Raw genomic sequence first — 9549 nt, 5'->3', positions numbered from 1 at the left:
TAACCTAGGTGCCCATCATTGGATGAATAGATAAAGGAAATACAGTGCAGCTACACAGTGAAATACAAATCAGTCATAAGAAAAACCAGGATCCTTTCCTTTGTGATAACATGGACGAACCTGGGGGACTGGTGTGAAGTGAAATAAACCAGACACAGCAAGCCAAGTACTGGATGATCTCAGGCATGCGGAATCCAAACCCGTTGACTTCATGGAAATACAGATCGGGGTTACTGAGGCTGAGGGGGGTGGGTGGGGGGGTTGGGAGGAAAGTAGGGAGAAGTCGATCGGGGCTGAATGATCACAATGAGACAGGAGGGATGAGTTCAAGCGCTCTGCGGTAGAGCAGCACCCCGCAGGGACCAGCAGCCCTTGGGCTCAGCGGAACGCACAGCCAGCAGTATGGTCCTCTCGTGTCTGCTTTCTTCAGTAAGTGTGTCTTCTGCATGCCATTTGTGCTGTTATATGCAGCGTCTTAGGAAGCAAGAGGCAGGGAAAGCCAGCAACAGCAGCAGCCCAGCATCCAGTGTCTGTGGGAACACCTCGGCATGTATGCAGCTGGGGACAAGAACAGAACAAAGTCGCTGCCGTCTCCCACTTTCCGAAAGCTTCCTGTGTGCTTTAGAAGCTGGTTATTACTGCTTTACAAAAACCGCAGGGAGCTGGGCCAAGACAAGAACTCGCCAGTCCGTCCCGGGCAGCGGCAGCTAGTCCAGACTGCTCATCCCGTGACCTAGCCTGACTCTTGGCTGTCCGTCCCCGCATCGCAGCCCATGATGGGGAGTAGGGGCCCGGAGCAGAGAGAGGCCATGCCCCGGTGGATGGTGCTGTGTGTTTCTCACCAAACTGGTCCATCTGGTTTCCAGGAATTATTCCAAGCATAATCCACTTTGCCAACAGTGGGTTTCTATCTAAAACCACTAACAGCACAAATTCGGGGAGAAGCTGTTGCATAAAGACGTTTCTCAAGCTGGATTTCCCTGGGTGTCAGCCAGCAGGTTGCTGAGGGGAGCCTGGGGACAGGGTGTTCAGGTTGGTGTGCATGTGTCATCGCTGTGACTGGGGCCCGGGGACAGCCTGGGGCATCGCTCGCTGATGGCAGGGTTGCTCCAGTTTGTCGCAGAGTCCTGGGCACACCTGGGAGCTCCGTCATAGGTGCCAGCCCCTCTCAGAGAGGAGCAGCGAAGGTGACTCCTCCAAGGCTGCACAGCGGGTGGTGTCCGACAGCCACCACTGGGACACGTGCCACACACGTGCTCCATCCGTTCTCCAGGTCTGCAGACACTGATGCCCTTTAACTGGCAGTGCCAGTTCGCTGTCAGTGTTTGGGAAGATAAAGCCCCAGGAGGCCCGGCTCGCATTTCTCATCGGCGCTTATGTGACATCCATCAAGGCTCAGGCACAGGAAAGAGCCTATGCTCTGGACAAACCCTGGGGGGAAAAAAACACATCATTGTGGTACTCTCAGGCCAGCTCCAGGGCCTATATTCTCATGGAAATGTGGAGTGACAGCCCTGTCACCACCCGAGAGGGACACTGTGCGCCCCACGCATTCTGCAAAGGGACTGGCTGTGCCACCTCGTAGAAGCCAAAGCCCAGCTCCCCTCCTCTCACCTGGCACTGCCCTGGGGAGATACTCCTCTCCCTGCTGGTCTTGTGTCAAGGTAGCTCTGGGTGGAAAAGCCTCTCTCCTGCTGGCCTTCCTCTGCACTTTCCCGTCAGCCTCATTCCTGCCCTACCCACCAATGTTTTCCATTCATATTTTTCAGGTTTACATTTGTTAAATTGTTTATTTAATTATTTTTCACCTACTTGAAAGGCAGAGAGAGAGAGAGAGAGAAAGAATCTTCCATCCACTGATTGACTCCCCAAATGCCTACAACAGCCAGGGCTGGGCCAAGCTGAAGCCGGGAGCCAGGAACTCCACCTGGGATATGAGTTTCCCACATGGATGTCAGGGGCTCAGGTACTTGAGCCATCATCTGCTGCCTCCCAAGATGCATCAGCAGGAAGCTGGAGGGTCAGCACTGTGGCATAGCAGGCAAGGCCGCTGCCTGCAGTGCCGGTTCGAATCCCGGCTGCTCCACTTCCAATCCAGCTCTCTGCTGTGACCTGGGAAAGCAGTAGAAGATGGCCCAAATCCTTGGGCCCCTGCACCCATGTGGGAGACCCAGAAGAAGCTCCTGGCTCCTGGCTTCAGATCAACTCAGCTCCGGGAGACCTCTGTCTATCTCGCTCTTTCACTTTAACTCTATCTTTCAATAAAATAAATAAATAAATAAATCTTTAAATAAATAAAATAAATCTTTTTAAAAAAAAAACCTCTAGAGACCAAGGAATATGATTTATTCATCTAAGGCAGACACGTGGTGGGAGCTGGGAATGCCTTTGTGGCAATGTAGGTGTCACCTCGTGTGGTCGCTCTCCCTGACCACCTGCCTGTCCCTCCAGGATGTCCTTCGTACTCTAAGCACAGACCAGGCCTCACCTGCCAAGCCCGTAGCAAGAGGCAGGTGAAGAACAAATGTGAACTACTGGAGGCAAAGTAAGTATTTCATCTAAGTATGTGGGGAAAAGAATCTTAAAAAGCAACAACAATCTTGATTTAATTGTTCTGGGCCCACAGATGTGATGTGGACACCTGCCAGAAGGAGAGGTGTGGGGTAACTGCGGGACTGTGCACGGCTGTCTCCACCTTAGGACAAAGAAAGCAGACAGGGGAGGAGGGGCCGGCACAGCAGGAGGCAGGGTGGCTGTGTTCCCCGGCCTGCCTGCAGGGAATAAACTTCTGGAAAGGTCACTCTAGTGAAGAAACACAAGGCAGAGTACAGAGAAGGCACAGACCAGCACTCACAACAGTGTCAGCAGCTTGGACTGTCCACTTAAGGACTCTGCTATTTGATGTGAATTTCAGCTTATAAACCTGTATATATTTTCCTGAATATTGAAATAAAGTTAGCTCATTGTAAAAAAAAAATTAATCCCAAATCTCACAATTTGAAATGTTTAGGTAGGGGCTGGCACTGTGGCATAGTGGGTAAAGCCACTGCCTGCAGTGCCGGCACCCCATATGGGCGCCGGTTCGAGTCCTGGCTGCCCTTCTTCCAATCCAGCTCTCTGCTATGGCCTGGGAAAGCAGTGGAAGATGGCCCAAGTCCCTGGGCCCCTGCACCCACGTGGGAGACTCAAAGGAGGCTCCTGGCTCCTGACTTCGGATTGACCCCACTCCAGCCGTTGCAGCCATGTGGGGAGTGACCCAGCAGATGGAAGACCTTTCTCTCTCTCTCTCTCTGCCTCTCTGTCTGTAACTCTGCCTCTCAAGTAAATAAATAAATCTTTCTTAAAAACATGTCAATAAAAAAAGAAACCTTTAGGGTAAAAAGCTGGAGTCCTCGGCGACCCCCTCCAGGCCACAGCCCCATAACCACTGGTGAGGGGTGGCGCTCCTCCTCCCAGGCCCTCCCTTCCATGCCAATTCTTGGCTTTTGTTTTTGAACAGGATGAGATTAGTTTCTAAAGATCATTCTGCAACTTACATTTAAAATGTACATATACGGGGGCCAGCGCTGTGGCGTAGCGGGTTAAGCCACCATCTGCAGTGCCGGCATCCCATATGGGCAACGGTTCAATGCCCAGCTGCTCCACTTCTGATCCAGCTCTCTGCTATGGCCTGGGAAAACTGTAGAAGATGGCCCAAGTCCTTGGGCTCCTGCACCTGTGTGAGAGACCTGAAAGAAGCTCCTGGCTTTAGATCGGCGCAGCTCTGGCTGTTGTGGCCAACTGGGGAGTGAACCAGTAGATGGAAGACCTCTCTCTCTCTCTCTCTCTGCCTCTCCTTCTCTCTCTGTGTAAATGTGACTTTCAAACAAATAAATAAATATTTTTTTAAAAATGCACATATACATTGTGAACACCTTTCCGCGTCAGTATGGATTCCCGTAGGCCTGTCCTATTTGCTTTAGCTGTAGCATATCATCCCACTTTCTGAAGTAGCCTCTCTATAGCTGATCTCCAGCAATAAGAGTCCTGCATATCAGCAGTAAGGATGAACGCTTTTTTCTTTATTAGAAACGGGCGGCTACAGGCATCTTCCAATAGGTCTTTGCAGGTTTTGTGTTTCTAAGGGAACAAAAAATAGGTTCTTGTAGATCCTGATGAAGACGCTAGTACAACTGATTAGGATAGGATTGCCTGTATCAAAGCACCAACAAGACTGCCACACGGGTAGCAGACAGGGGATGGTGACGATGGCTGTAGATGTTTGGGCTTGGCTTGAAGGTCTTTGCCATAATGAAAGGAGTGTTCGTTTAACCTGAACCTCATCTCCTAGCTGCATGATCCTACAGGTGTTCCTTTTAATTGAATCTAAATGAAGGAAATCTAAAGTCTCCATTTTGAATCTGCCAGTGTGAAGTTCAAGAGCGTTATCTTACCTCCAGCACAGTAGGAACTGCAATTGGATATACCCTTCGATCTGGCATTCGCTGGATCACTTTCCACTTTTTCCTATTGAAGGACTTACAGGTTCTTTAGTTACACAGGTAACTGTGGTTTGAAACTCAAAACAGCACTGTGCCTTCTTTATTCTCCCAAGAAAGCAGAATTCCAACAGTAAGAAATGCCACAGGATATCTCGTCATTGTGAGTGGCATCCAGATGCCATGTGGGCTTGGCCTCATCCTAACGGGGCAGATGGGTCACCACCTCCATGAGCTCATGCCTCCTAAGCTGTGAATTGGTATGTCTTGGCCTGATTTCCTTATTTCTTTTTTAAAAAAGGATTTATTTTATTTATTTCAAAGACAAAGTTGCAGAGAGAGAAGGAGAGACAGAGAGGTGTTTCATCTGTTTGTTCATTCCCCAAATGGCCACAGAAGTCAGGGCTGGGCCAGGCAGGCACGAGGACCCAGGAGCTTCTTCTGAGTCTCCCATGTGAGTGCAGGGCCCAAGCACTTGGATCATCCTCTGCTGCTTTCCTAGGCACATGAACAAGGAACTGGCTTAGAAGTGGACAACCAGGGGCCGGCACCGCGGCTCACTAGGCTAATCCTCAGCCTTGCAGCGCGGCACACCGGGTTCTAGTCCCGGTCGGGCGCCGGATTCTGTCCCGGTTGCCCCTCTTCCAGGCCAGCTCTCTGCTGTGGCCAGGGAGTGCAGTGGAGGATGGCCCAAGTGCTTGGGCCCTGCACCCCATGGGAGACCAGGATAAGCACCTGGCTCCTGCCATCAGATCAGCATGGTGCGCCGGCCGCAGTGTGCCGTCCGCGGCAGCCATTGGAGGGTGAACCAACGGCAAAGGAAGACCTTTCTCTCTGTCTCTCTCTCTCACTGTCCACTCTGCCTGTCAAAAAAAAAAAAAAAAAAAAGAGAGAGAGAGAGAAGTGGACAACCAAGAATCGAACCAGCAACTATATGGGATGCCAGCATCAGGAAGTGGCTCAAGCCGCTGCACCATAGTACCAACACCAGCCTGCCCGCTCTCTATAAGAAAATACCCCAAACACTAACTTATACAGAAGGGAAGTTTGTTTGGCTCACGGTTCTGGAGCCAAGAGCAGTTCACGAGTGCAGCACCAGCATCTGCTACATCAGAACAGAAGAGGGCACCCCATGGTGCGACAGAGCATCCCACTGGGGGCCAGCTCAGATCTCTGTCTTCTCACAAAGCCACTCATGCGATCCCAGGATTCCACCCTCCTGACCTGATCTAGTCCCAATTCCTTCCTAAAGCCCCACCTCTAAACACCATTAACATCTGCATCTGAGGGTTACGTTTCCAACACATGAATTTTGGGGCTCACATTTAAGCCATAGCTCGGTGCCACCTCCTTCGATCGCTGCTGACATGATTGAAGATAGTTCACTGAGTGCTCAAGAATGAAGTACATGCTCAAGTGACGGCGGCCGTTGTTTTCAGTGGGAGAGGCTGTGATTAAACAGTGAGAGACAGAACGAGATAGCAACCAAAAGCGGTGAGGACAAAAGAAAATCCAAGAGGTGTTAGTAGTGAATTTGGACACTGTTCATAAAGGTTTATATTTTTTTTAAAGATTTATTTATTTACTTAAAAGTCAGAGTTACACAGAGAGAGAAGAGGCAGAGAGAAAGGGAGACGTCTTCCATCCACTGGTTCACTCCCCAGTTGACCACACTGGCCAGAACTGCGCTGGTCCGAAGCCAGGAGCCAGGAGCCAGCAGTTTATTCTGGACTTCCCATGCAGGTACAGGGGCCCAAGGACTTGGGCCATCTTCTGCTGCTTTCCTAGGCCATAGCAGAGAGCTGGATCAGAAGTGGAGCAGCCAGGGCTCCAACTGGTGCCCATATGGGATGCCGGCACTGCAGGCTGGGGCTTTAACGTGCTGAAGCACAGCACTGACCCCCATAAAGGTTTTTATTTTTTTTTTTAATCTATTTATTTGAAAGTCAGAGTTACAAAGAGAACCATCTGCTGGTTCACTCCACAGGTGACTGCAAGGGTCAGGGATGGATCTGTCTGAAGCCAGGAACCAGGAGCTTCTTCTGGGTCTCCCACATGAGTTACAGGGCCCAAACACTTGTGCTATCCTCCACTGCTTTTCCCAGGCCATTAGCAGGAAGTTGGATCAGAAGTGGGGCAGCCAGGACATAAACCAGCACCTGTATGGGATGCCGGCCTTGTAGGCAGCAGCTTCATCCGCTATATCACAATGCCTGCCCCAGTTTGGACATTTTTAGTTCGACAACTTTGATACTTGTTTTCTAGGATGCCAAGAACTAACACCACTTGAGGGAGAGGTATCTACCCAGTTCTATGCCAGGGGATTTTTCTCTATTATCTTAATTCTTACAACAAGCTTGTGAGGTAAGCAGTTTTTTCCCACGTTATAGATGGGAAACACAGAGATCCAGAATGGGTGAGGGGCTTCTTCAGATTGATTGGTCTAGTAATTACAGAAACTGGGATGGAAACTCAGATGCATTGGTCCCTGCCCTGGACTGTGCACTTAGCCAGCTGGTCTACCCCACAAGGCCACTTCGTGAAACCATGAGAGTGTCTCTGTTTCCTCACCAGAGCCCACGGTGGCCACGGTGGCAGCTCTGGGGCCTCCCTCTTGCCTTGTTTGATTCTCTAGCAAAAGGGTGGGGGAATGTCTGGCTGGATAAGGCCTGTGAGCTCATTAGCTCTGGCCCTGCCCAGACAAGCACAGGCAGGACTCGGCATTCAATATATCTGTGACGGACTTGGCTTTCAATGGAGCATTTTTACGGCCAGTGAGTGATGTTATAAGTATCCATGTGGCCCTAGGCAGAAAGAAAGGCTCGCCAGCCCTGCTCCAGTGAATCAGTGAGGACGCTGTGACCTGCAATCAGTGACGGGCCATGCAAAGTGGCCTAAGCACCTCAGGGAGAGAATGGGCTCAGGTACATGAAAAGTCTGAAGGTGGGCTCCAGCTTCAGGCACGGCTGCACCCAGAGGCTCGGGCACGAGGACCATCTGTCCTCAGCTGCCCTCTGGTTCTGAGGCTGGCTTTACCTTCGAAAAGCTCTCTCCCCTCGTCAGAAGGCTTTCCAGGCCCAGAGCAGAAAATAAATGTCCCTTGTTCTCCCAAGTCCTCCTTGGTCTATTGTCCCTATAGTCATGTGCCTGTTCCTTAAACAGTCACCGTAGCCTAAGCAAGGGATGGTGCATCCTGCTGGCCAGACCTCTGTCTCTGGCCCACTCCTGTGACCAGGGCATGTGGGGTCAGGCTTATCTGAATGGCGAGGAATGGTCCTTCAGTGATGTCCTCTGTAGACCAAAGCTGCAGAGACCCACTGCAGAGCTCTTTCTGCTTTCGCACAGTACCAATGTTCGTGAACCCAGTCTTGGTCTTGGAAAAGCACATTACTTTAGATACACAGGGATTCCATAATTGTTTCTTTTTTGCATATTTCCCAAGCACTAGTATATACAATCTCTGCAAGGTGTCTAAAAATACCATGTGAACATGGTATCTCCTTTCCCTACTCCTGCCTGATCCAGCATAATAGCCCTGTGGTTTTCTAGGCTTTTGGCTGCAACTCACAGAAAACTCTAATCAAAATGTCCTTTTGTACACATTAAGAAGTCCCTGGGCTTTGGAGGAGGAGATGGCATCATGGCTCATCATGGGATTTAAGCTGCTATTTGCAATGCCAACATCCCATATTGGAGTGCTAGCTGGATTCCCAGCTCCTCCACTTCTGATCCAGCTCCCTGCTGGTGTGCCTAGGAACGCAATGGAGGATGGCCCAAGTGCCTGGGCCCCTGCCACCCATGTGGGAGACCTGGAAGGAGTTCCAGGCTCTTAGTTTTGGCCTCGCCCCAATCTGGCTATTGAAGCCATTTGGGAAGTGAACCAATAGATGGAAGATCAATCGCTCTCCCTCTCCCTCTATCTCTCTCTGCCTTGTCCTTCTTTCTCTGTTACTCTACCTTTCAAATAAGTAGATAAATAAATCTTTTAAAAACAATCAACTATAAAAAAAGAGAGGGCTTTGGCCTAGCCCAGTGTTAGCCATTATGGCCATCTGGGGGGTGAACCAGTGAATGAAAGATCTGTCTCTGTCTCTCCCTCTCTTTCTCCCTGTAACTCTGACTTTCAAATAATAAATAAATCTAATAAATAAATATATGAATAAATAGGGCAGGGCATCCCCAGCGTTGATGGAGTCCATGGCCCAGATCCTCCCATTTTCTTTGCCATCCTCAGTGTGTCAGCTTCATCCTCAAAGTGCTCCCCTCAAGATTACAGGGTGGCCCCATAGCTCTGGATGCCACGCCCTGATGGGACAGCAACTGCAAAAGGAAAGACTGGGGAGCCGGCATTGTGGCGTAGCGGGTAAAGTCGCCACCTGTAGTGCCATTATCCCATATGAGCACTGTTTCAAGACCTGGTTGCTCCTCTTCTGATCCAGCTCTCTGCTATGGCCTGGGAAAGCAGTGGGAGATGGCCCAAGTCCTTGGGCCCCTGCACCCATGTGGGAGACCCGGAAGCTCCTGGCTCCTGGCTTCAGGTTGGACCAGCTCATTGCAGCTATTTGGGGAGTGAACCAGCAGATGGAAGACCTCTCTGCCTCTGCCTCTCTGGAACTCTGCCTTTCAAATAAATGAACATTTCTGGTTTTTTGTTTTTTTTTTTTTTCATTTTTGTTGGCCCTTTTTTTTTTTTTTGGTTAGCTGGTTCAGTTAAATTTATTTTTTTCCCAAAGAAACCTTTTTTTAAGAAATATAAACTTTATGCATTTCATAAGTACAATTTTAGGAATATAGTGATTCTTCCCACCATACCCACCCTCATACCTGAACTCCTACCCCTCATCCTCCTCCCATTCTCTGTCCCATTTTCAATCAACTATATACACAGAAGACCAACTCTATATTAAGAAAAGAGTTCAACAATTTGCACACACACACACAAAAACTGTTACTCAAGGGGTGTTCAAAGTCATTGCATCTCGAAGTTAATTTACCTTCTTTTTTTTTTCAGAAACTTAATTAATTTTTAAGAAGCACCCAAGAATGATACATCTTTTGCAAGCACTTACAC

The 9549-nt window shown here is 49.6% G+C and overlaps 1 long non-coding RNA gene across 1 annotated transcript; it reads left to right on the top strand.

Moving 5' to 3' along the window:
• Window positions 1-289: 289 nt before the first annotated feature.
• On the top strand, window positions 290-9125 carry LOC138850313 (uncharacterized). The gene is made up of 3 exons (XR_011390034.1): window positions 290-429; window positions 2452-2545; window positions 8918-9125. It is a non-coding gene; the product is annotated as an uncharacterized lncRNA (long non-coding RNA).
• Window positions 9126-9549: the final 424 nt, after the last annotated feature.

This window comes from Oryctolagus cuniculus, chromosome 7, assembly GCF_964237555.1.
Source record: "Oryctolagus cuniculus chromosome 7, mOryCun1.1, whole genome shotgun sequence".
Classification (NCBI taxonomy): domain Eukaryota; kingdom Metazoa; phylum Chordata; class Mammalia; order Lagomorpha; family Leporidae; genus Oryctolagus; species Oryctolagus cuniculus.
The sequence above is the reverse complement of the archived record's forward strand: the minus strand, read 5'-3'. Positions and strand labels throughout refer to the sequence as shown.